The sequence below is a fragment of the Anser anser genome (assembly GCF_964211835.1).
Source record: "Anser anser genome assembly, chromosome: 19".
NCBI classification, from domain to species: Eukaryota; Metazoa; Chordata; class Aves; order Anseriformes; family Anatidae; genus Anser; species Anser anser.
This window is the reverse complement of record NC_139740.1, coordinates 3,282,686-3,308,755: the sequence shown is the minus strand read 5'-3', so window position 1 is coordinate 3,308,755 and position 26,070 is coordinate 3,282,686. Positions and strand designations below refer to the sequence as shown.

General features: G+C 48.2%; 1 protein-coding gene across 10 annotated transcripts in view; it reads left to right on the top strand.

The window, feature by feature from the left end:
* MYOCD (myocardin) overlaps positions 1 to 26,070 on the top strand; it is a 254,475-nt gene that overhangs the window by 168,048 nt on the left and 60,357 nt on the right. The window lies entirely within an intron of this gene.

Sequence of the window (26,070 nt, the reverse complement as noted above, 5' to 3'; positions counted from 1 at the left end):
GAAAACACATTGGCATCCAGGCAGCCACGCTTTGGGTAGGGACAGGGATCCCATGGCATAGTTACACTGAGGATAAGGGAGAGAGCCTTCACTGCCTCTGTATCTGCAGTACAGACTTAAGCAACAGAAGTAAAATCAGAAGAGACTGCAGAAGCACCCACACCATGCAATTCTCAGTTAGTTTTGCTGAGAAGAAGCAGTCTGCAGGAAAGCTTTTAGCCCATATAAATTCCTGCTTTGCCACACATTTTGCAAGATGCCATGCTGCTGCTGTCATTCTGCCACTGCTGTGCTGTTGACCGGGTGCAGAGTTTATGTCATGTGCACTCTTATCGTACATGCATTGCAAGAAATTAGCAAAAAATGCTCGTTAAGAAAGGCTCGTTCAGGTCCATGCCTGGGTATATTAGTTCCTTCTTGGTCAATGAATTAGTTGTTGTTAATTACTGTGGAGTGGAACATGAAGAATCCTGTCTCTAGTCTGTTAAGCATTATCTCAGTTCACTCAAAAATATTTCTTTTTACTAAAATTGAACTGCTTGAAGTTTTTTAAGTGCAAAAATTACTGAATAATGATGGACATAATTAATATTCAGACTTGAAGGACATCATGTTGCAACATTTATTTGGCTTATATTTCTACACAGATTTGGAGCTTGGAATACACACACACAAAATGTTTTTTAAATTTCTGGCAAGTATTTTTAACCTGCACCCTTTCCCTTTCCTTGACTGCTGTTTTTCCATCTACAGCAGAAGGGAAAGGCAGACACAGGGACAGAGAATGACTTAACTGTGATGGAAGAACAAGTCCAAATTTTATTGGATTTGACTTTGTAGCAAAGTCAGCTAAATGGGATTGGGAAAACAGAGGAGCAAGGGACCTTTCTGCTTCTTGAATTCACAGCTCAGTCTTACAAACCTGTTTCTTGTAAAACAGCCTGTTTGGTTCAGGACATTCATGAAGTCCCTCTAGTTTCCTTTCTCCTTCCTTGCGAGCACTGAGGACGTAGCACAGTGTGGATATTGTGGGTCATTTTTGTTGAGTATCAGTTTTTTCATAGTCCCTGTGATCCTTTGACATTGCAGATGTACTTCTGGCTGTTTCCCACTGGGAGACTCCAGATTGAACTGTTGCAAGCTGGGCAGAGGCTGGTGTCCCATGGCTGTGCAGCCCAGGAGGAGGGTGCAACACCACCAGCAAGACATGCCCAGCTCCACACAGCGAGGTGCACTGGGTGCCTGGGGGGCCAGGGCCAGGTCCAACATCACCCACTGGAGAGCAGTTCCCTTTGTGGTGGAATTGGTACTTGGGTGCGTCAAGGCATTTCGTTCAGCACGTTGCAAATGAACATTCCAGTTTGGTGTTGTCTGTGACGTGTAGGAATGTAGTGGTAGAAATACAGAAAGCTGAGACATTTCTTGGGCCTCTCAGTTTGATAAGGGCTCTGTGTGCTCTGTACAGCACTCTGCAACAGAAAAAAAAAAAAAAAACAGCAGGAAGTTGTTTTTTTCTGTGCTCAGAGCTGCTCGGGCACCTCCTCTGCTCCTCTTTCTCACAAGACCCGGATAAAGGTCTACAGAGAAAAAAAAAATGCACGTTGATGGCAACTGAGGCTCTGGAGCCCCAGGGAATGGTAGGAATGTGGTCAGAGACAATGAAGAACAGGTAAAATATAGTGAGGACTCTGCCGCCAAATTTGCCCTGCCCTTCGAGAAAGAGCACAGGGAAGGGGGTGGCTGCAGAGAAGAGGGCTCTACCAGAGCATGCTGCGCCCATCCCCGGCCAGCAGGCCTGCCTGTGTGCAGGGTGTGCAGCAGCTCCAGGGGCCGGCAGCAGGAGTGCTGGCAGAGAGGACCAGAGCATCTACTGGGCAGGCCACACTCCCCCTCGCAAGAGGAGGGTATGTTGCCCAGCCTGGGGATGTCTGCTGCAGGGAGTCTCCAAGCCGGACCTCCGGTCCCTGCTTGCTTCACAGAATCACAGAGGGGTTGAGGCTGAAGGCATCTCTGGAGGTCGTCTGGTCCAGCAAAGACACCCTGAGCGGGTTGCCCAGGAGCACATCCAGGCAGCTTTTGAATTATTTCCAAGGAAAGACTCCACAACCTCTCCGGGCCACCTGTGCCAGTGCTGTCGCCGGCAGGTGGCTGCATGCAGCAGAGCACTGCCTCCTGGGCTGAGGGGACACACCAGGCTGTCAGAGCCCACAGGGACCACTCTGTTGTGTGACAGCAGCATCCGCCCTGATGCACTCTCTTGTCCTCTCTGAGAGCCAAACCACTTTTTTTCATTGCGCTGGGAGCAGCAGCATGACTGTTTCAGCATTGTGTCCCCTTCCTCCTCTGCTTGGTCTGCAGAAAGGCTGGCAGATGCCACAGGCACATGCAGGGAGCTGCAAGCCAGGCTGTTTTTTCCCCAGTACAGGCATTCAGGAGGGGCAGAACTGCCTGCAGTGGCTGCCTTCACCCATCCATGGCTTAAACATGTGAAACTCCCTTTCTGCTCGTTTGTGTTGGAATATATAAAACTGCTTTCAGTCTCATGGTATTAATAATCCCTTGGATGTCTTTGTTTAAAGTATTGCAGTGGGAAGTGCTATTTTAAGGCTCCATTGAGTCAGGCGGAATGTGAAACCTCCTCCCACTGGACACTTCACACTTGGTGCTTATCTGCATGCACGCTGGTATTTTGTCTAATACAATGTGGAGATTAGCTCTCCTTGCAATTTCACTTTCACAATTTACATTTCATGTGTTTGCAGCAGCCACAACAGTCTGTATGAGATCGTGTCCATATGTTCCTGGTGTGTCATATAGGTTTAGTGATAGGGCTATGCTCTGGGACACAACGAGCATCAGGTCCTACGAGGTGCTGGCTGGGCGAGCTGGCAAGCTGGTTCTGGAGCCATCGAGAAAGTTCAGCTTGCTAACAATTCATCAAGTAGCTACAAAAGTATTTGGCTCTTTAGCTGGAGATAACTCTCAGCTGACTTGCTGCATGTTCAGAAAGCATTTCTGTTTTTGTAGTGCCCCTAAGTTACACTCCCTCTGCATGTTGACTAAATCGCTGCGGGAGTGGTTCTGGTGTAAGCACTCCTGGACTGAATAGGATTTGCTGTGCAACAGCCAGCACTGAGCACAGACCGGCACAGGGAGTGGCTTTCCTTACTTCTGTAAATCCTGTCATGTTTTATTATGATCGCGGACTGAAACTCTCATCTGAAACCCAGGAAAGGGAATGCCTTTAGCTGAAAAGTAATAAAATGAAAAGGTGTGAAAACCATTGCTGGAAAGGAAAATTTCTTTTAAAATTGTAACAGAAGCCCAGAATAAAAATCCTGTCCAAATAATGGTCCAGGGTGTAGATATTCCTAAAAGTCTTCATGGGAAGTAACAGCAAGGGAAAGAGAGGTGGAACATAAAATAAATAAATAAAGTCTGTTCCAAATAAGAAGGAAGGAAAAATATTGGAAGGAAAAATATTGCAAGTTTTGCCAAAAAAAAAAAAAAAAAAAGCAGAAATTCATGATTCTAGAAATATCTAGAAATGTTTTCATCCCTTGTTCTGGCTTTGCAGGGCACGTGGCTACAGTGCAGCTTGGTCAGCTAAAGCATTTCATAATGCCAGCCATGGCCAGGAGTGACAGGGACACAGGAAGTCTCAGCTCTAGTAGATTTTCCTCTGATCTTGGGGGAAGGCTCATTTCACCCCCAGCTTTCCAGACCAGCCTCCTGCCCCACTTGCCCACCTCCTGGAGCACATCTAAGTCAGTAACTAGATCTAAGGAGCTAATCAAGGCTACACAGGAGCAGGCAGGTTCCTCTTCCTTTGCAGGTTCCTCTTCCTTTCTGTTTGTCTGTTTTCTGTCCCAACCACCAAGACTCTTCTAGCAGGTGGGCACTGGGGGATGTCGTCTCCAGTTGTCTGTAGTCAGATATTGAGTGACTCCTTCAATCCCTCTTCTCATCTTGAATCACTAGGCATGCAGAGGGAATGGACATGTGAACGATTTTTCCAGCTGTCCTCTTCTCCTGCCCTGGAGGAGGAAAGGGAAACTGTGGTGTCACCATGTGAAGGTGAAAAACCTCTCTGGAGCAGATCTGCCCTGCTCTGGTCCTTGAGATGGTGAGATCTATGCTTGGGGGTATTCCAGGTGGCAGGTTCCCGATCCTTGATGCTTGAGAACCAGACAAGAGAGGCCTCAAGAGTTCCACTGATGTGGCAGAGACACCAGAATAAATCACATGAGACTGGGCCAAACTAAACAGGCAACACTGACTTGTTTCTCTCCTTGTTTCACACGTGGTCTCAGGGCCCTGACTCCTTGCTTTGGGTTCATACTAGACTGGGGGCTGGGATCACTGCAGCTGGATGATCCTTTTGGATAGGGTCATGCCAGGTTAATTGTTCCACTAGGTCTAGACCTCCAGAAGGTCTAGGGAAAAGGACTTTGGTCAAAGCAAGCCCAGGTATTCTGAGTGGATTGGTCTCACAAAGAGTCACATTTTCTAATTTGCACAAAATATATTCATTTGGTGGTGGAGAGTTTCCAATATGCCCTCTCCCACAGCAAGTTTGGTTGAAGAGAGGCAGAAAGTGTGCCCAAGATGAAGATAAGAGCTCCCATCCTCAGCCTATGCTTCCAGGTTTGAGAGGTCATCCTGGTCCTGGTGATGACCAGCTGCCTTGTTCCCCAGGGTCATCTGCTGCAGCAGCACAGTGATCTTTTGAGCAAGGAGCTGGAGAGCCAGAGATGATCCTCACTGCAGAGGGCATCTGTGATTTTGCAAGGTGAGGGACAGCCTGGTGGGAGCTTTCCTCTGCGAAGAAAAGTGAGCGCACTTTGTAGAGGTGAAGTTTGTTGAGTGCTGGCTTCCAGGACTTAGCAGTACATGTTACTGCTGGATATTAACAAAACATGTTATTGCTTTATCCTTTGTAGCCTTGCTTATAAATATCGCGATCTCTGTTTTACCCTTAACTCTGAAAGGATGAAGTTGATTTATTATTGTTCTTTCAGCTGTGTCTAATAATAAAGTGTGAACTCCATGCAAAGCTGCTCTCTGTACCAGGGACTCTGTCATAATGAGATCAGTGAATCCAAATACAGGGGTAATAGGAATACACCAGAGGTGTTGTCAAGGCATTTTGTACACCCATTGTGAGGGCGATCCGAGGGCCAGGAATGTCTTTGTTTAAAGGCTCTGGTCTCCTTTGGCAGGTAGCAGCTGGTACCTTTTTTTTTTTTTTTTTTTTTAAGTGGCACAGGGATCTTGAAATGATTTACAAGCCAGAAACAAGAACATGCCAGTGACACTTTTGAAACACATTTTTTTTTCTCTAAATCATTTTCAAGTATTTTTCTGTAGAAGCTGGAGCCCTGCTGAGAAGCACTGGCTCAGGCCTGCATTTCTCCCGTTTATGGTACCCCACACACAGGCAGTAAATGCCTCCACACATTGGCCCCGTAGTTCCCTTGCCATCACATGGCTGCCTTTGGAGAGGTCCAATCCCTGCTTCTGGCCTGGCAGCATTTCCTAAATCACTGGGTTTCACATCCTGCCCCTCAGCCATCACACTCTTGCTGCAAACAAGCACTTTCAATTCCTGCCTGGAAGCTCCTTAACTCTGACTGCTGGAAAACTCAGTTTTCTGACAGAAAACTCAGCAAGACAGGTAGAACTGTGTTAAAAAAAAATCCTCCTAGGCATGACATGGAAGAAAAGTTAATATTTAAAATGCATGTATGATGTAATGAGTCTTAAAATAGTCTGTATCCTGGGAAAAAAAAAAAAAAAGAGATTAACTGCTTAAGGAAAACTAATGAAAAGGTCACTTGGACAATACTTGCAAAGCACTCTCTGCACTGCATCACGGACTTATCGGTTCTGTTTGACAGGGACTCACACATGATCCCAAGCACTTATCTCTGTTTTATACTTTATGAAAAATTGATTGACTCATTTTACCCAAGAATTTGCATTAAATAAGAAATAAAACGTTGTTTATGGGCAACTTTGTCTTCCCATAATCAGCAGGGGCCAGTTTTATAAGAACAGGGCATCAGCTCTTAATACTGCAAAGTACCTGCATATTTGACATGGCAAAGTGAACTCTTCTGTTATTATCTTAGCTGGATCAGTTCCTAAAGTTAAACAGAAACAGCAGCGAACATTTTCCATTCTTTCTGCCCTTAACCAGCTTCCCGCACTGTCTGGCACAGATCACATCCTGCCTAGGTAGCAGCCAGTCCTCCCAGTATGCAGGCTCAAATGGGTGGAACAGAGATCTGCATCCCTTGTCACCGCAGCAGGTGCTAGCAGCACTGGGACATCTGAGCTTCTGCGCAGAGGGGAGGCCATAGCAGAATATGGGGTGCCGCAGGCTCCCCCTGAGGGTGCTGCTAAACACTGATTCTATGGGGCAGCAGTCCTCTTCCTCTCCACTGTAAGATGCCACCAGGTTCAGGCACATTGGTGCTACCCAGTGTGCTGAGATAGCAGTTTCAGTGTGGTAAGTGTTCGTTTTTCCCACTGAGTCCGGGGATCACAGAGGCAGGCCTAAAGAGGGTCTGCTCATCTGCTTAAAATTTCAACCAGCATCAATTAGAGTACTTGTGCCTGGTGTATCAGATACAATTATTGCTAATACCATACAGGAGAGACCTAGAGCTCCCATGATAACCCCTGAGATGCATTGCTGGGAGTTGAGGGCCATGATCTAAGAAGGTGTTCTTATGTGCTTGCCCTGTTCTCACCTCCACCCATATGCATCTGCTGTTGACCAGCACCAAAGACTGGATCCTTGGCTAGATGGTCTGTGGTCACCAGAAGGGCTGTCCTTATGCACCCCTTCTGCTGGTCATAGACGGAGTTAAAGGCTGTGCCATCTTACAGCACAGCCAGGGTGCAGAGACATTTCCTGGGCTGGTTATCTCCTATGTCTAGGAAGCCTAGGAAATGGAGCTCTATCCTGAACAGCTCTTTTGCTGTTGTGCTGTCTTTTACCTCAGTTTTGCAGAGCTAAAAACAGGCTACAGAAAGAGCTTTTCTGACTTACTTCCCCTGTCCAAGCTCATGACTGATGGGCTGTGCAGCCCTGCTGAAAAGGACCTGGGGCTTTGTGGAGGACAGCAGTATGAACATGACCCAGTGGTACACCCTCGTTATGAACAAGGCAAAGCACCCGCAGAGGAAGAGCATGGGCAGCAAACTGGGGAATGTTCCTGTGTGTGCTCACCACATGTGAGACCACACCAGGAGGACTGTGCTCCCTGTCATGCCCCTGAGCTGACAGTGTGTGTGAGAAAGTGGAGACAATGCAGAAGAAAGCTTGAGCGGGTGACCTGTGAAGCAAGGTGAAAGGAGCTGGGTTTCTTTCATCTGGCGAGAGCGAGGCTCAGAAGGAATCTAACTGCAGCCAGCAACTATATGAAGGGCAGCTACAGAGGTGGCTGTGTAGAGGGAGACAAGATTGCAAGTGCTAAAAGCTACTTGTGGTGGGAAGTTTAGACTGGATGTCAGGAAAAGCTCAAACAAGAGGAAAACACAGCACTGGAATGGATCACCGAGCAGGCCTGTGGGATCTCCATCCCTGGAAGTCACGAGGACTCAGCTAGACAAACCATGGCTGACCTGACCTGGCTTTGCTAATAGTCCCTCTTTGTGGAAGAGTTTGGATGGCAGGTCCTGAAGGTCCCCTCCTGCTGCCAGACCTGTGGCTCTGTGATTCTTTTCTCTGTTATATTTCAGGGGTGCTGCTACAGCAACCGTCTGGAGAGGGCATCATAGAAGGGCTGCTCCATTTTAAAACCTTTTTAGTTTCATAAAGGGAGGACTTTGTAGTCAGTAAAACTTCCTACCAGACCATGCCTAATTCTCTTCATTGGAGTCCTATACTCACATGATTTCCTTGAGGAATTCATTGCTTTCCAGCAATGCCTTGCAGCGGCAGGGTGGAAATGCTTCTTCACCTCCTTTGTTGCAGAGTGTGTGCCCTGCCCCAGGGAGAGGGGTTCTGTTTGACTTATCTTAAAACAAAACACATATATTACCCTGAGTGCTGGGAATATAACCTCTGAAAGGGATGTTACATGGTGACTTTTCCTAAAGACAGTTTTATTTTTCTAAATAAAATGTGATAAAGCCTTCAAAATTTTACAATATAACTCAAATGCTGTGTGGTGCTGCAGCCAGTGGCAGGCAGAAAGAAGCATTAGATCTCACAGTTCTAGAACTTGCAGCTTATAAATTTTGGCAACCTTCTCAAAGATTTGTGTTTTAAGCTAAGAGGTATGAGAAATGGAGTTGCTGCTTCAGGTGCTTACATGGGAGCAACACCAAGTATCCTCTAAAGCCTGGAGCTGTTCATAGGCTTTGTGACATCTTTGAAATTAAAAATGCTGCTAGACTTGTTCTGAGGTGTGCTGAGAACTGAGTGAGACCCATGTCGTGCACAGGTAGGTGGGCAGTGCCCGCTCCATCAGCCAGATATGAGCACCGCACGGCTGCGGAGCCTCTCCTCTCTCCACTAGGTCTGCAGCTGGCACTGAGCTTCCGGTGAAGAAACCTCGTCCAGAAGTGTGGATTCTCACCCATGCCTACCAGCATCACTGTGATCTGCATGGATGTGTGGCTCATGCAGGAGACCTCTCCTGGTCTGTGCAAACACTAAGCTGAGCTGCCGTTCAGCAGGAGCAAACAGCTGAAAGCATTGGGACATGTCACCAGTGGGCTTTGAGTGATAACGTGAATGGGCAAAGGGGATGTGACAGCAACATCTATTGTCATGAGCTCTGTGGGTAAGAGATTTAATACTGCTAGTGCAGAAGATGGTCCTGCCTGCAGCTGATAGCCTTGGTAGGATAGGGCTTTGTTACGGCCGCTAGGCCGTAGAAACACACCGCATCTGGCCGGTGCTGAGCTCACATTCTGTTTTTTGCTGTGCTGCCCCAGGCTCTGCTGGGTGAGAACAGTTCTGGAGCAAGAAGAGTCGTTCTGGTTTTGCCTGCTACCACAGCTCTGCCTCCTGCTCCTCAGACTCCCACGATGGACTGTGGTTGTCCTCTGCCCAGGGCTGAGGCAGCCTGCTCAGCGCAGCGCCGAGTGGGGCTGCTCTGTGTGGTACCTGCCTAACAGCCGCCCGGAGGATCTCATGCTATGCTGTCATTTCTGCAGCACCTTTTGTCAGTGGTAAATTCCTCCAGAAATAGAGAGAAAATGACACAGAAACGTTGTTATACATAAACCCCTCAATTATACAAAGTCCTGCAAACATCAGATAAGACCATAACAGAGAAAAGGTCACAGCAACACCAGCGATGTCATGAATAGCAGCAACAAGTAGCAACCCGTGCCTGATTCAGTCTAAGGCTAGAAAGATGAAAAGATAGAAATGTTGGCTTTAATCCTTTTGTAGTGTGTTCCAGACAGCTGTCAACTGCTGAACATTCGAACAACCAGGGCCTCCCAAAGGGAAATAACATCTTTGGAATGACCAGGCTCAAGAAAACACCACATTGTAGATGATGCATTGATGGAGAAAAATAAATTCAGAAGAGAATTTGGTGCTTTGCCGAGCAATGTCCTGCAGATAAGCTTGTACCAGTTCTTCAGTCACGCACTAATGATCTTCGGTTCATTACATGTTATAAATCACTCTGATGAACACAGAAAAGGGTAATAAATGAAAAAATAAATAACAAACATGCTATGGATAGTGCTGGTCATAGAAAGATGAATTAATCATAAACACTGTTTTCAAAGGCTGTGACACGAATGAGCATTCCTTTGATATCAGCCATGCTCTTCTTCCCACCAACTTGTTCTCAAATAAACATCCCAGTAAATATTTGTCTCCTTGCTCCAGACTTGCAAATGAAATGAGAAGGGCCACATCCTCTCCTGGCCTGCAGGCAACCATTCCCAGAAGCTGCTGCTGGATTTCTGTCTGGGATTCACCACACCTCACTTAGCTATTGGTCTGCCATCTCAGTCTTGTCCAGTCTCTCTGAGCACCCTTCTGAGCTGTTGGAATAAAAGAAGTGCTTATAGAAGGAGAGGTCTTGGACTGCTTTTTACACCTGCCCAAGGAGAGACACCAGTGTCTGTAGGGATGAACTCAGGTGACTGGCTCAGGCTGGAAATAGTACTGGCAGCCTAATCACTGTACTTATAGCCTCATCTCCTGTAGCCCTCATCCCCCTACAAGGGTAACATTTTTACCTTCCTTGATCTCAACCTATGTTTTTCTTCTTTTAGTTTCCTCCAATTTCTCACAGCTTTACTCACCAGGCTGTTGCAGTACAACCACCTGCTCTCCTGAAGGACTTGCTACTTTCAAGCACTTACAATTTTTTCTATCATTGCTTCGCTGTCAAATGTCACATCCTGGTGCTCCTCTCCCTGGAAGGTCTTCTGAGAAGTTTTGATGCACAGCCTGCACCAGGGTCCTTTCTGATGAAGTACTTTCCACCTGCTTGTGGCACCAAGGTCCTCCTGCAACCTAAGCCTTCATTCTGCTTGGTGAATGAGACTGTTCTGCACCTTCGTGCTCTTGCAGCACACCATGGAAGCAGCAGTTCTGCATTGCATCTCTGCTCCTCTGGGAAGGGGTCTTCATGGTCTGAGCTTGCTGTTGGCAGGGGAAGGGGTTACTTTGCTGTGCACTGCCACGGTCCAGCCGCGCTTGTGCCCACCAGTGGAGCCATCACCCGGGACTGCAAGGCAGCGATGAGCACTGCTGGGATGCTGGGATCACTGCTGGCCTTGGTACAAGCCTTTCTAACAGATTCATGGCTGATGCCAGAACCCTGTTTCCTCTTTCTGGTGCCGTATGATTGCAAACTCCTATTTCATTCTCTGCCTGCTCTTCTTCCTAGGTGAGGCCCATTCATTATTTTTAACTGTATGCATAACTCTTCTTTATCTCTAAACCCTGCTGCTCCTCCTGCACAGACCAATTACATGACTGTCTCCTGGTAGCTTGCCCAAGCGCAAGCCAGCTTGCTACTCCATCTCTGTGTTTCCGTAGGCAGTAGCCAGAGGCGCTGAGGAAGCATTTCTGGTGCATGTCTCTGCAGCTGTTACCTCATTCCTCAGGTTGCAGAGAGGCCTCCACTGGGACATCAGCCTGCCTTACATACCCCCATGTCAAAACATCTGCTTCCTGCAGCACAACATGACCTTGGCCATCTCTCACATGCATTTGTCCTGTTTGACCTCAGAAATCCCTTGCTGGTTCCAGTGTCTGCCCTGCAGAAGCAGGATCTGCTCTCTGCAGGGTGCTTGGTGCCTTGCTCAGTCCCCTGTAATCTCACACTTGGGCTGTCAATACACCTCAGCCTTGTCTTTAAGCTACTGCTTCCAGTAGCTTCCAGCTTCATCTTTACCAGATTTGAAGCCTCAGTTCTCATATGCCAAAGCAAAATGCCATCTCCAAGTTGTTTGAGATCCTAGTCAACTATTTTCCTGAAAGCCATGGTGTTTCAGGCAACTGGGAATGCTCTGGATAACTGGTACTCAGAGGGTTTGGGATCCTCTACTAGATCAGGCTGTAAAGACCTGTATGAGCAGTGTCTTTTAGCAGCAGCACAGAAAACTTGATGCTCTCTTGAATAAATAGATCTGGTTACCTCCTTATGTGCAGTATTCCCTCTGCTTATCCTCCATGTCAGCATTGCCTTGAGATCACAGAGATGGAGGGTAGCTAATGAGAGATTTTATTGAGTAATCTGAAGCAATCAGCAAATCCTTAGCTTCTCCTGTTGCTCATTTTCCCTATACTGGAAATAAATTGAGTGGCAAAAGAACTGGAAGATGTTTTTAAATGTGGTTCTGGCCTGCACAAGTGACTTATAATAATGTGGATATTGCTGCATATTGTTTCTTAATAGGCCCCTCAATTAGTTCTGCTGAGTACAGCACAGTGGGAGAACTGGTTTTATCTCCTTGCCTCCAGCCTTGATTTTAGCTCAGCCAAAGAGGGCTGTCCACTGTTCTTTCCCAGCACAGGGCTTGAGGAAGCAGTGGTAAAGAGATCACAAGGATTAGCACAACTGTGGGAAGAAAGGATAGAGGAGCAGCTCCCATACTCAACAGTCTCAGCTGACAAACACAGCCGTCTTCTCTAGCTGGCACCATAGCAGTCCAGGCTGCAGGAAACACGCTGGGCTCCTTCCAGATGAGATGCCACCATCAGTAACAACAGACGTGCAGGACTTTGTGATGCTTGGTTTAAATCCCAGCCTCAGAGACGCCTGTACAATCCCTTTGCCTTCGCTGTGACTTATGAGATGCCTGGGCAGGAGTACTCAGTAACAGAGTGGCACTTTCATTGGTGGATGTGGAAGAAGCTGGTTTCTGCCAAGCGGTGAGGTTCTGCTGGGTGAATGCAGAAAAATCTCCGGCCTGCAGGCACAGCTCTGAGACTTGCACACTCAGGCCTGGGCCATAACCGGGTGGTGTGAATGCAGTTATCTCTGCATCTAAGAAACTGCTGCAAGTGGGATTCTACTTGTCTGTCCCCCTCAAAACAGCGCAGTCAGATCACCTTTCACTCTGCCCATCCAGAACAGACTTTGTACAAAACTGTGTTATGGTCTGGATTCCAGGCTGGACTTGTTATATTTGCTGTCCTGGAAGCCTGGTTGTCTTTCCTCAGCCCACCTCCTCTGCATGACCCATGGTTCAAGAGGGCAGGCACCCTTTTTGCGCATCACAGAATGTGCCTCTTTGCTTTGTGTTACAGTATTCTGAACATATACTCACAAAATAATAATAAAGCCATCTCTTCATTCATCATTTTATTTGTCTGAAAAATAATAATAATAATAATAATAATAATAAAAATTCAGATGAGAAGAATAAAGAGGCATCCACGATAGAGAACAATAGAGATTAATATTAAATAATACACTAAAGGCTTCACACAGTGAAGTAGAAACTATTACACGGGCTGGAAAAGTACAAGACTTCAGTCAAGACTGGAAGGAACCTAGCTAAATCTGGGTCAGTCTGACAAGTGAATTTTTGAGTGGGTAATGCAAAGTGTTGCACACTCCAAGGAATTCTCTGTGCTAAGTTCAAACAGGAGATCAGTGTGAAACTGTGGTCAGAAGCAACCAAAAATGGGCTTACTTGTAGTGCTTGTCCACCTTGTCCTCCAACAGGCTTGTATAAATGGCTGGCATAATGTCACCTGGGATGGAACAGTCACCTCACTTCAGAGGATGCTGTGAGGACAGAAAAGCTGCAAACAAAGGCAGGAGAAATGGAGAGGCAGGAAGTGTCCTGCCTGAGGACAATGTACCTGTTTAACATGACACAGAATATAGAGGAGACACAAAGCCTGAGGGACAGCAGAGAAATGTCAGAGCATTCCACAATTCCCTCTTCATGTTTTTTGGTTGACATCATTCAAGATCAAAGATGTATCTAATGAGTTCTGAAAACTACACATTAAAGATGGAGGAGAAACTGTGTGCTGTAAATGCACAAACCACATGAGTTTTGAGCATGTTTTGCATTTGTGTGGATAAGAAGTCTCCTGTGACAAAGCTCATTATCCAACACTACTTTTCAAGTGCGATGTAGGCACTTGAGCTGTTTGTCTGCCTTTCTTTTGGAAGTTTTCTATCTTCTGCATCTACTGCAGCCTGCATGAGGGATAAGTACAGGCTGTGTAGTCTGCTCTGGAAAGGTAAGAGGAGGCTGAGCTTCTAAGGAGCTTTCTGTAGATCATAAGAAAGAACTTGGAAGAACTGATGTAATATGTCTTTAATTTGGGTGCGAGGCGCAGTGACATCAGATTTGAGAGCACTGGGTGTATTGGGTGCATGCACACAGCATGCACAAGCTGACTCTGCTGGAATTTATCTACCATTACTTGTGGCATTCAGTGTTCTTGCTTCTGTCTGCTGGACCTGTTGCTGCAGGTTGATGGATCTTGGAAGAAGTTGGATTGTCCCTGTAACATCCTGTTACTGGCATGTCACTGTTGCTTGGCAAGTCAGGAGGAACATCTCTTGTCTTCACAACACTGTATTTGATCCCTGGTAGTCCTTCTACTACTAAATTTCCTTTTGGAAACTAATTTGCAAAGAGATCCTGGCCTGTGGCAGAGCACCGAATCACAGTGTTGCAGCCCACAAGTCAGATTAGGTTAGCGTCATTGGAGGGTTTCTGAGGTCCTCATCCAACATCAGGATGGAGCAGAGGGTGCATTTTCCTTCTTGGGTTTGCATTCAGTTCAGGTGATAGTGGCTTGTCTGGTCTCCATCACCCAACCCAGATGCCCTCAAGTGTCTTGTATCAGAGGGACATGTACCCCTTGGCCCCATTCTCTAATGGTGATCATTCGAACCCAACCATTGCCAAGGAGAATATCTGTTCTGGGTGCAGCTCCAGACCAGCCCTTCCTCAGGACTCTTGACGGTTTTGGTCCACGGCCAGAGCACAGCAGAGCATGATGGTAAACATAATAACATACCAGTAAGTGTGAATCCAAGTCCAGATCAGCAGTTAAGGAGGGCATCCATCCTGCCATGCGAGAGGTGGCTCCACAGTACAGGAGGTCCTGCCAAGAGCTTTTTTTGACTGTTCAGTCAAAACTTCCCTTTGCCTATTTTTCCATTGCTCCTGGGCACAGTATGTGCCTTCTTGGAGCACCCCAAATAACCCTCACTCGCTACCATTGAGTTATTGTTTCATTTAAATGATATTGGAAGCTCCTTCAGCCCCAGCCAGGGAGAAAGGCTCTCCCTCCTTGCCAGGGGACTATGTAATACAACAGTTTCTGCCAGTACTGCTCCGCGGGGGCCAGGAGAGAAGCAGGAGGGACATAATGTGCTTTCCATGAGGGAAGCCTGTCCTATCAAGGTCTGCTGGGTCTTGCTCTGCTCCTGGCATGGTTGCCTCTCCCAAGCTGTACACGAATTGATAAAGTCAGACAGCTGGATGAAAGAGCATAAATACCCTAAACTTAAACATGCTATTGAGAAGCTGAAGGCAGGACATAAATAACCGCACTCTCGCTTTCATGTTTATCATACAATTGCAACAGGACCATATTTGGAATAAATATTCCAATATTTGAATGCAACATGTGATTGGAGTTTATCTGTTGTTATGTTTTGAATAAATAGTCAGAAAACTCATTATTTCAGATATCCCCCTCTTCTCACTTTTCCCCAAATGAGGCGGAGCTAGGCAGTTTGGAGCTGCCTGAGCTGCATTTCTTGTTTTCAAAAGCTTCAGGCCTTTCCCTGGAACTGAGCTCATCACAGCTAGTTCCTGAATCACCCAGGAGGCAGGGTCGGTGCCGGGCGGCCGGTCCTGCCCCGCACCCATCCCCGTGGGGATGGCCGTGCTGCCGAGCTGCAGCCCCCCTCTCCAGGGGCCCTCACTAGGTAGGTGACGGCGGCTGCTCACGCTGCGGGAGGGAACAGTGTGGCTTTCTTGTGGCAATTTCCAGGGACCACAGCAAGGCCATGGCAGGATAGGGTGCTCCATCTAAAATGGGAGGAAAACACCGGAGCTGTCTCCCAGGGCTCCCAGAGGCATTTTTTCCTGCTAGAGTTGCTGTGGGACACAGGAGTGATGGTTGAGACCCTTTGAAAGGCCTTTGCTCTGCTGAGAATCTGGAAGGTGTAAGCTAACATCACTGTCCTCTTTGCAGGGACTGTAATCCACAAAGGGGAACAGGACATCACCGCCCCTCTGGGCTTTCTGTGACGGCCGCAGGTCCCTCCTGCAGCTACCTCCTGTTCAGCCAGCACTGCACCTCCCCAGGGCCAGGGCGAGCAGTGATATAGCTGATATAGTGATATAGTGCCATAGCTGAGCTCCACAGCACAGGTCACACCGGTGCCCTCCATCCTGTTCCAGATCCTCCGGGTGCCTTCAAGGTCCTGGTCCTCAGCTGCTGAGCATCCTGTACATTTGGAAGAATGTCCCTTGCAACTGCTGCTGGTACACATGGGGTTCTGCCACCCCCAAAGAGATCCCTGTGCTGGAGCCATGATCCTGCATGAGTTTTGCACTGGAAGAGGCTGCCCTTCCTCATGAAGACCACGAACCTGAATGAAGGCTCAGTTCCCTCAGGGCTCTGGAGCAAAGTGGCAGAATCTTGCTAAGTGGAAACACCTTCACTTGGCCTGAGTTGTAGGCCAGGCAGGTGTTTAAGCTGTCTTCTATCAAGTTACTCATCTGCAGTTAACCAGACCTAAACAGGAGCTGTTGTATTGTGTGGAGTAACCCCGGGTGGTGGCATCAGGCTGCCGGCAGCGGGTTGGTGTCAGCATCTCCAGCAGGACAAGAGCTCAGTGTCAGGGCACTGTGGTGTTCATGCTAGGGGTTTGGGTGCTGGGGATGGACTCAGTGGGGATGGCTGTTCCCTCTTCAAGCACTCTGCTACTGCTGTAGCATTGATCTTGTCCACTGACCCCTTCCAAACAGCGAGTGGCTTGTTGACTGCACACAAGGGCTGGCCAGAGCCGGGTGGCAATGGGTGCAGGATGAGACTCCCCTTACTCAGATGGGATCCTGGTACAGAAATAGTTTTCCACTTTGAGTTTTAATGCTGTCAAGTGCAAGAGGTGTTGCCAGCCACGGTCAGGTGACTGACAAAAAAATCTTCAAAAGCTGTGAGAACAATGTAACAAAAGCAGAGGATCAAGTCCACTGCTGAGATATCAGTGTTGCTAACCAAGGTTATGATTATACACATTTGTAAGAAATACAGATTTGTTAATGTGTAGAGGATGCACTGGCTGATCTGCACCAACTCTGTGAATACATATATATGGGGAGAGCTGGTGTTGCCATCACAAAGGTTGCTTAAAGAAAGATATTCTCTGGTTAATACAGCTTGCAGGCCTTCTGGTAGCCATGGCTGACAGCCAACCAAAGTGCTAATGCAAAGCGTAACTACTGCTGCTGACCAGTGAGATGGCTCGGGGCTCTGAAGATTCACGAGCCACCTACAAAATCCTGAGTGATGCTGCTGCTCCTTGGTTACTTTTCTCGGCTCTGCTGGCAGGGTTTTGTTCCAGCCCTTACAAACACAGCTGATGAATGCAGCGGTACCTTGTTAGGACAATGTGGGTTTGATCAGAGGCTGTACCCAAGGTTATCTTTACTGGGAAAAAGCAGTGTTACAAAGTAGCATTTCCCATGACATTCCCTCTATTTTCCCTTTCACTCTTACTCTTACTAGATCAGATTTTGGCAGAGAACATTTTCCTTAATTCCATTTACTTTTAAAAACAAGAGTTCTGTGATTAATTTTCTTCTTTCTATTGTCTTAGAAATGTTGGTCAACCCAGAGAATAATTAGCCTTCTGGACTAGATTTCCAGTGTACGTTGGGGTTCTGCATCGTATCATCTTGCCAACTGACTCCCAGGCATGGGTTACATTAGAAAGGAAATGAAATCTAATGGCATGACGTGTGGAAACTCACGATAACGCTGTCACATGCTTACACAATCACAGGCATACATGTTCACTCACCACTGCTAATGTGCTCACGCATGCACATGCACTTGCGTGGCTGCTGACACTTGTAGTCACACACACAAGTGCTCAGGCAAGCACTCCGGTCTTCTCAGTACTGCTGACCCCTGTGTGCCTGCCCTTGGCACCCGCACACCAGTGCAGCCTGCTGTCACATGCCACCACAGTGTTTCTTCTTTAATGTTTTGGGGTTCATACAAATGAGCCATAGGGTGCTCTGCAGTCCTGGGGTTGATAGAAAGGCCGTCTCTCCAGAGCCTGAAATATAACTCATCAACACCTACATCTGCCAGGTTGTCTATGCTGCAGGGAGCGCAAGCTGCTGATGAACAAAGAGTTCACCACTTTGTTTCTTGTATTCCTTCTACTGGCTCCATACCTACATCCCCGCTTGCTAGGTGACTGGGAGCAGGGCAGGAACAGAAACCTGTTGCTGCCTTCTCCCAAGTGCTACTGCTCCTGTGCCCAACAGCCTCCTCCTTCCATGCAGAAGACACTTGCCAGCAGGTACTCTTGGGTGGAGGAACAGTCCCCACTCAATCTCGTTGTTGCTTTGTGTGCAGGCTGGGGTTCCTCCTCTTCCCTGGGTTCACACCAGTGGCCAAACACTCCATTTATAATCATTCTTAAAATCTAGCTGTTCCTTTTTACAACCACATTTATCACCTCTTTACAGAAGCAATACACAGTGGGCACAGCCTGGGTGGACAGAAAGGATTCAATCACTGCTTTGTGATGTCCATTGTCCCAGGAAATGGTGCTCCAGCACAGCTTCTTCCTGAGCACGACTCAGTCCTGCAGGTTCCGGCTGCTCCTAAACACCGTGCTCCTTCTCTCGGAGCAGCTAACTCGGAACAGCGAGTTGAATTTGTTGACACATCTCAGAAAGATCTTGCTGATTAATGTGCTGAATCTCAAACACAGGCTAAGAGCATGAAATCCCTAACAGGGGTTTAGATCAGAGATAACATAATAATACACAGAACTCTTGGAAACATTTTCAAACCATGTAATGTCTATATTCTTAGTGTTCCTGACAGTCCTAATGGAACTAGCCAGTTGACAAGATCTCTTCTGTATTCAATTCCCTGATTGCTTTTAAGCCCCTTTTCATGTAGCTGTGGGTCTTCCAGCACCGCTTAAATCTTCCATGCCTATAGGAACCAGGATCCTGAGCTTAGAGTTGCTGTCTCTGCTCTGTGATGGGGGACACATGACACAAAAGGGTATCCTTGCTAGTGGCAGGATGGGATCAGTTTTACTGGTGGAGAGACGTGACACAGGCCAAGAGGAGGATGTGAACGTTTTAGCTCAGCTTTTGTGTCTGTGCTCTGCTTCTCAGCAGTGTGGGGAGGAGAATGGAGAAACACTGTCTGAGTGTTCGAGACAGGTTAGGGAATTCTTATCACTCTGCCTCATCCTGCAGGGAAAGGCATACTGGAGAGCAGAGCAAGCGGTGATTCATTAAATAGCTCCGCTTCCCCCTGTCAGAGCCTTACATGGTGCACAGCTCATGCCTGGTGCCTTAATCCTTTGAAGATGCTGGGTCAGTTTTTCCTGTTCATCTGGCTTTGGCTGCAGGCGCTTGCAGTGCATTGAGCTGCTGAAGTTTCCTGAGCTCCCTGAGGGGAGACGGTGAGGTTTTAACTTCGGCTACTTATCTGCTCTGTGCCTCCTGCTGCGTTTTTACAGGTAACACTGAACACATTGGTGGTACCCCTGCCTCTTCCCACCACATGTGCCCATGCCATCCTGTTTACTCTCAAGGATTCATGGCAGGCAGCTCTGGGATTTCATGCTGAAGGACTCAGGAATATTTTCTCTGGGTTGCGAGGCAGCAAGGGGGAAGGTTCCCAAGCCCCCCTTCGAGTTCTGGCACTGGTGCAATTGAACAAGCTGGAAAAGGGCCCTTCCCAGCAAGGGCCGTGCATGCACTCACAATGGCATGTACTCTCAGGAGGGGATAAGTCCCCATCCAAACCCCACGCACAGCTAGCTTCACAGCCCACTCCACCTTCACCTGGCTCATTTGCGGGTCTCTGTTCCTGTGCAGATGTTATCTGCTTTCCCCTTCATTTGTTCTCTGTCTTTAGTAGGTGATTGCCTTTGCTGACAGGGTACAGAGACCTGCTTGCAGTGAACCACATGGGAGCAGAGCAAGGCTGCTCGTGAGCCTCCACAGAGCCTTAGGAGCAGCCTCTAGGGGGAGGCCCCAGCCTGATCTGGCAGAATCAGCTTCCCTGACTCCAGCTGTGCCCCCAAGCGGGGACGGGGCTCTAGGTCCAGGCACCCATCACCGCCAGATGGGTGCCAGATTTAGGCAGCTGCGGCCAGGGAGGTAAAGGTGAGAGAGACAGGGCTGGAGCTGCTTCTCCCCACAGCACACCGGAGTCTAACCTGTGAGCTCAGGGCACCCAGAAGCAAGGGCAGCCATCACCACGACGTGACACTCAGCGCCCACCGGCCCACGGTGCCCAGTGGGGCAGCCCTGTGGGGCAGCGTGCCTGCCTGGAGGCCTCAGCTTCCACCCCAGGAGCACCCACGGGAAGGAGAAGGGGAAAGTAGTATGGGAACTTGAGGATCTTTAGGGATACTTTTGGTACACTTTGGATCTGCCAAAGTAGGTATTTAATGACATAGTTCTCCCGGGACCAGAAGAAAAACAGCAGTTTGCAAACCCAGAGGCTGTCTGTGGACCTTCTAGAGTACTACTAGCCTCTTGTGGCCTCCCAGGTCCCTTTCCTAATGCTTTCCACAGCATGGCCTCTAGTTTAAGTCAGACCCCAGGGTGAGCTACAGTTTAACAGCCAATGATACTGGGTTTGACTTCTCAGGTGGTGAGTTCCCTGTGTTACTTTCAAAGAACATAGCGGTTTAAGCCTTTTCATGCCTTTGGAACTTCTGATGACTACAGAGAATGAAAGCCAAACTTACTAGACCCAATAATCCTTGTTTTCCTACCAGACTAAACACTATATAAAGCATACCAATGGCAGTCTTCACACTCTCCTCCACATGGGTTTGGCTGTATATCACTACATAGGTAACAACCCAACAGCAGGATTTGGTCCCATTTCATTTTTCTTGCAACTCTGAATGTCCTTTCAGACATTGCCCCTTGCAGTCAAAGGTACCCTGTACTTCACTGCATAACTTGATGGCTCCTTTTCAGCGGGGCACGGTTAGAAAGCACATGACGTTGGAATATTTTAATGGGAGCAATGATGTCTCAGTAGTCACTGCACGGCAGTCCTATGACCCCTTTGCTGAGTCCAGGCAAAATGCTGAGAGCTGAACAACAAGCGAGCAGGCACAGGTTGGCTAATGTAAGCATTGCTCCCCAGATTGTGTGTGACTGCGGTTCTTTCAGAGGAGACCTTCTGTGTTTCAGTTTAAAACCTAGACAGCACTTCTCAGTTACGCTAAATGGCATTGCCAATGGGCAGAGGCCCATTTGGTGGGGAGCTCTGCAGACATGTGAGGATCAGCAGCCTCAGACCCAGGGAGATGTAGGACAGGAGCAGGAGAACATGACAAGCATTGACTTCAAATGATGAGGCAAAAGTGAATGCAGAGAGAGTGAGTGTCCTACCCACAGCTAGATGGAAACCTGTGCCAGAGCAGAGGTATAACAGAGCTGGTCAGCACAGCATAAAGAAAATACAAGGCTGTTTTTCCCTTTCATGAATGCATGCCTGACTGTTTTTGGTAGAAGTTTGTTACTTGAGATTCTCCTTATTAAGGAGACAGGAAAGTCAGTAACAATAATTAATACAATTAATTAATCACAAGGCACTGCTGCTGCTGCCATGGTGTAGGTCTCATCCATAATGGGAGAGAACTTTGTAGAAATAACACTTTTGATTAGACCAGTGATATTTGGAAGGCTTTACTTGATCTTGGAGTACTAGAAATTCGCTGGCATCTGTTGACCTTTGAGAAGCGGGTTTCTGCTCCAGACTGGGAGCTCACTGGCTGGAAGTCACAGGCAAGACTGGAGTGCACAAGTTTGTCACAAGATAAGTATAGCCCACCAATGTAACATGACCATGAAAGAGGCAAAAACAATGCCAGGATGCCTCAGGATAGCTCCTCCCAGAAGTGACAGTAAAGAACCTGTGGCAGGGAGCCCTGCAGAGACCACGTCTGGAAAGGTGCATGCAGTTCTGGTTGCCTGCTTCAAGAAAGACGTAGTCATTGCTCTCTGTACATACATTGCTGCTAAATTGCTACTAAATCCCAGTGATTAAGAAGAGTTTTTCTTGGCTGGTTAAACTAAAGATCTTTGCTGGCAAGAGAAAAAATGGGTATAAACAGGTCATTATGAATTTTAATCTGGAAATGAAGGAATACAGTTTGAAGGTCAGGAGTGAGATATAGGAACAGCCTTCCCTAGAAACAGTGACGATCAATCATATTGCTTTGAAATGGAGATTTTTCACTGGACATCTGAAGGGTCAGGTCCAACAAACTGCAGCTCAGTGGCTCCTCGTTTGTGCCAGCTGCCCAGTGTTAGGGACAGTCTGCCTTGCACACAGGGGACAGCCAACAACAGGGGAGCTGAGGACAGCTGAAGCAGAGGCTCTGGTTATCAGCCCCTCTTGTGGAAGTTTATAATCTCTCCAGAATGATCTGTTTATTTTGCTTAGTTTGTCATCCCCCAGGACACACTGAAGTCCTGTGTTTTTCTAAGCTAGATATTTCTGGGTGCTAGGACAGAGGGACTCCTGAAGCATGTGTATGTGGATGGAGAGGTTTTGCTAAATACTAATAATACTCTAAAATAAAAATACTAAATACTAAATACACTGTAGCTCTCTGTGTCTGGAAAGCAGCAAATATTCTCTTGGGGGGTATCCTCAACCACATCTCTGTATCGCACCATCCCACACCAGTCTCTTGCAGGGCAGACAGCATGTGTCTGCCACGTACAGTCCCATAGGCGCATGGCCAGGTACTGGAGCTGCGCACTGAGCCCCAGGGACCCCCAGCTCTCCTTCCAGGTAGGGAAAAGGGGATGTACGGGTAGACCAGGGGTAGGAAGGCAAAGCACGACCCATAGGGGAGTTCAGCAAATCCTTCCTATCATGCACCTGGGGCAGAGAAGTGGAGGGAGCCCACTGAGACGTGAGCTGAGGGAAACAAGGATGTGTTTGTCACAAATTAGTGCAGGGTAGTGACAGTTCCTCTCCTACTGAGCAGCTTTTAACCCCCCTTTCCTGGTGAGACCCAGCAAGTCTCCTCACACAGGCACTTGGCAAGGGGAAACACGGAGACCCCACAGCCAGAAATCAGCCTGCTCCCCCAGGGCTCTGCCAGTGTGCCCCTATTCACTAGCAAAGAGTTTAAACAAAAATCATTTGACTTGGCTATTTGTTAGCATTCACATTGTGTGACTGATAGTTTAAATCATCTACTATTGTTTCTGTTCCTTAACTGGATGGCTTTTAAACAGGAGACCCAAAAATACACTCTGGTAAGAAATATCAGATGAATATTCACTTGGGATGAAATTCGCATGCTTCTGCCTCGCAAACACTTGCCCCAGCGTGGAGCTGCTGTGCGCATACTCACCAGGAACCCCAGAGTGCCCAGAAATCCCGGCAAGCTGGACGTCGAGCCGTGTTGAGCACACTTCTTGGCAAAGCTCGTGTTCTTTATGAGTGGCTGGCCCCAGGAGGGTACTGTGCAGCTGCTGCAACTGCTGGGCTTTTGCTCTGCAAAGTCTGACCCTTTTGTTTGTGAGTTTTGTTTCTTCTGCACACCTTGCAAAGGAGGTCCTTGCAGTGAGCTTGGTACTGGACAGTTCCTGCTGTGACAACTCACATCACAGTAGTGATTACAGACAGCTCAGGTCCTGCTGGAGTGGCCACTACCACAACTTTTCCACCTCTTTCCTCCAGGCTGTGAGGTGGAGATCACAGATGCAGCAAAGCACTCGTGGTCATGGCTTCTGTCTGGGCAAGTCAGATCCCTTTTTGCCAGATCCCTGGTCACCACCCCTGAGCAATGCCTGGTGCACACTGCAGCCCTCTTTCACAGCACGTGTATGTCCAGCCCTCTGGCAAGCCATCTCCTGCTGAGTGCGAGCAAGCAGAGTAGGCAGGTGGGATGCACTGCCTCCATACACTCCGGCTATAATACCTCTTCATCTGAGAAATGACTCAGTACCCTTGTCCCTTCCTACTCTGTCCATTGCCTGAAGGGAGCAAACAGAGTGTGGAAGGACAATGCATCCATGGGGCATCGACCTGCACCATGAAGCATGTGCCCTGCTCTCCTCACTGCCCTTCAGCCCCATTTGAAAACATTATGGTCTGTCTTCTCCCCCCTCTGAAAACAGGAGGTGTAGCCCTCTTATTCTTTGCAGGGAAAGCAGAGAGCCAGACATTGCTGTGTAATCTCAAATGGGTGATAAATGCTGCTGTTTGTGCATGACAGGGAGTTTGCCTGGCAGGTAGGCACTGGTGCACTGCTGGAGCACACGTGGTACAGAGCAGCCCTCCATGCTTGGCCAGCAGGCAGCAACAGAGCCGGGCTCAGGCACTGCGGCTTCCAAGGAAGAGCTGTGCGAGTTCCTGGGAACGGCTGTGTAACCTCGCTGAGGCAGGGGCCAGGCTCTGCTCAAGCACTGAGCCAGGGAGTGCAGTGATGGGGACTGACCCTTGCTGGCCAGGGAACCAGAGGCAGCTCCCTTGACATATCTATGAGTAGGAAATCTGTGACAAGGAGCTTTCTAAATGAGGGTGGGGTTCCTGACCACACACAGCTCTCATTGGTGGGGATGCCTCTTAATTCAGAAGCACTTTGACCTTGAGATGGCTTCAAGCCAAAGAAGCATCAGGTAAGGAAGACAGATAAGCACAGAATCCATGGACAAACAGCTCAGTGTTCACATGTCTCCCCAGCTGCCTGGGAATTTGCAATAGTATTTCTACAAGGCAGGTTTCAGATCCCCTTATTTCCTACTAAGGAACGAGGACACTTCTGTGTCAAAAGCTTGCTTCTCCTTGGCTTAGGGAAAACTGCCTTGTCCGTTCGCCCCTCCACTGCCTGAGTACCACTTCAGCTCTCCGCTGGCCACACTACCCCCAGCTCCCTCCTATGGCCTCAGCAGGCACACACACGTCTGGGAGCACTGACATTTGGCTCAGTCACCTGTCAGGGCAAAGGGACTCACGCCGCCAGCTCCCCTACCCTAAACACTGTTCAGGAAACTGCACCTTGCACATTCTGCCCACATTACATGGAGGGGCACATTTCACTTGCTAGAAGGACTCAGGGCAGCTTTTATATCCCAGGTAACTCAGACAGGCAATTCCCGGCCCCTGTCTAAAGACCAATATTTGAAGCATTTTCAAAACATGGTGATGGGATGGACCTCTCAGTAGACCAGGCTGCGCATCCCATCCTGGCTGGAAACTGAAGGGAAGAGTTTGTGGCAGAACAGTGCCAGGAATTGTGTAGGTATTTACTGGGGACACAGGTGACTCAGTCCTGGACTCAAATCACCCCCAAAGGAGATCAGTCTCCTCTTTCCTGCAAGTCTGTCACTAGCCTGGTAAGATGGAGGGTCCTGTGCACCTTTGCTTCCTGCTTCTCCATAAGAGGAGGCTGGACCATTTCAATGCAGGCTGAGATTAGGGCTCCCAGTCAAACCTTGGACTCAGCTACGTTTGAAGTAGAAGGTCAGAACCTGTCCTTTGCCTCAGCATCTCCTGCTGACAGCTTATATGGGTAACAAGAATGATATACAGATGGGCCTGTGCAGAATGGGCTGGAGGTGGGTCCTACCTCATGGGACTCCCCACCCCCTGCCTGGTTTTGGTCCTCCAAGGGGTTGAAGACTTGATCTGTGCAGTTCCCCACTCTGCTGAGCAACCTCTCTGAGATGATGACGTGAGCAGATGGCATTTGACAACGTGACGCGGACCTAAGAAAATCAGGGAAACACAAATATTTGTGATATTAGAAATAGTTACAAAAATACAGACCAATAAAAACCATGGTTAGGATTATAGTAAGAAATGCATTCCAGAGCTGCTGCTGTGTCTTAGCTTGCTTGGGAAGCTGGCATCTTGGCCTCCCTCTTCCAGGGCTGGTTTTCCCCAGAGGGCTGCTTCAAATGCGTCTTTCCTGTGTATACTGTCTGAGATGTCCAACCCTATTCCCGGAGATAAAGGGCGGGGTATTGGGCATGAAGCAGATATTTCTGAGTAACTAATTGTGTCCACCCTCATCTGAGCTTGTACATCCCTTCTGTTTTTCTTCTCCCATGTAAAGGCTCCCCCTTTCTCCATCACCGTAGCACCATGGTCTGGTCTTCCCTCCCTCCTCCCTACAGAGCTTCTGGAGATCTATGGGGTGCACTGAGGCTTGGCTTGGGGCAATGGTACCTGCTGTGCAGACTGGGTATTGTATAATGCAGGTAGGCACCCAGTGGTGATTTTCGTTTGCTGTCCTACTGGGGTCAGTGTTGGAAAGCCCAGTCTGCTCCTTCCCTTGGGGATGTTTTCCAGAGAAATTGGCATCTGTGAGAGCAGCTGGTTCTCATTTC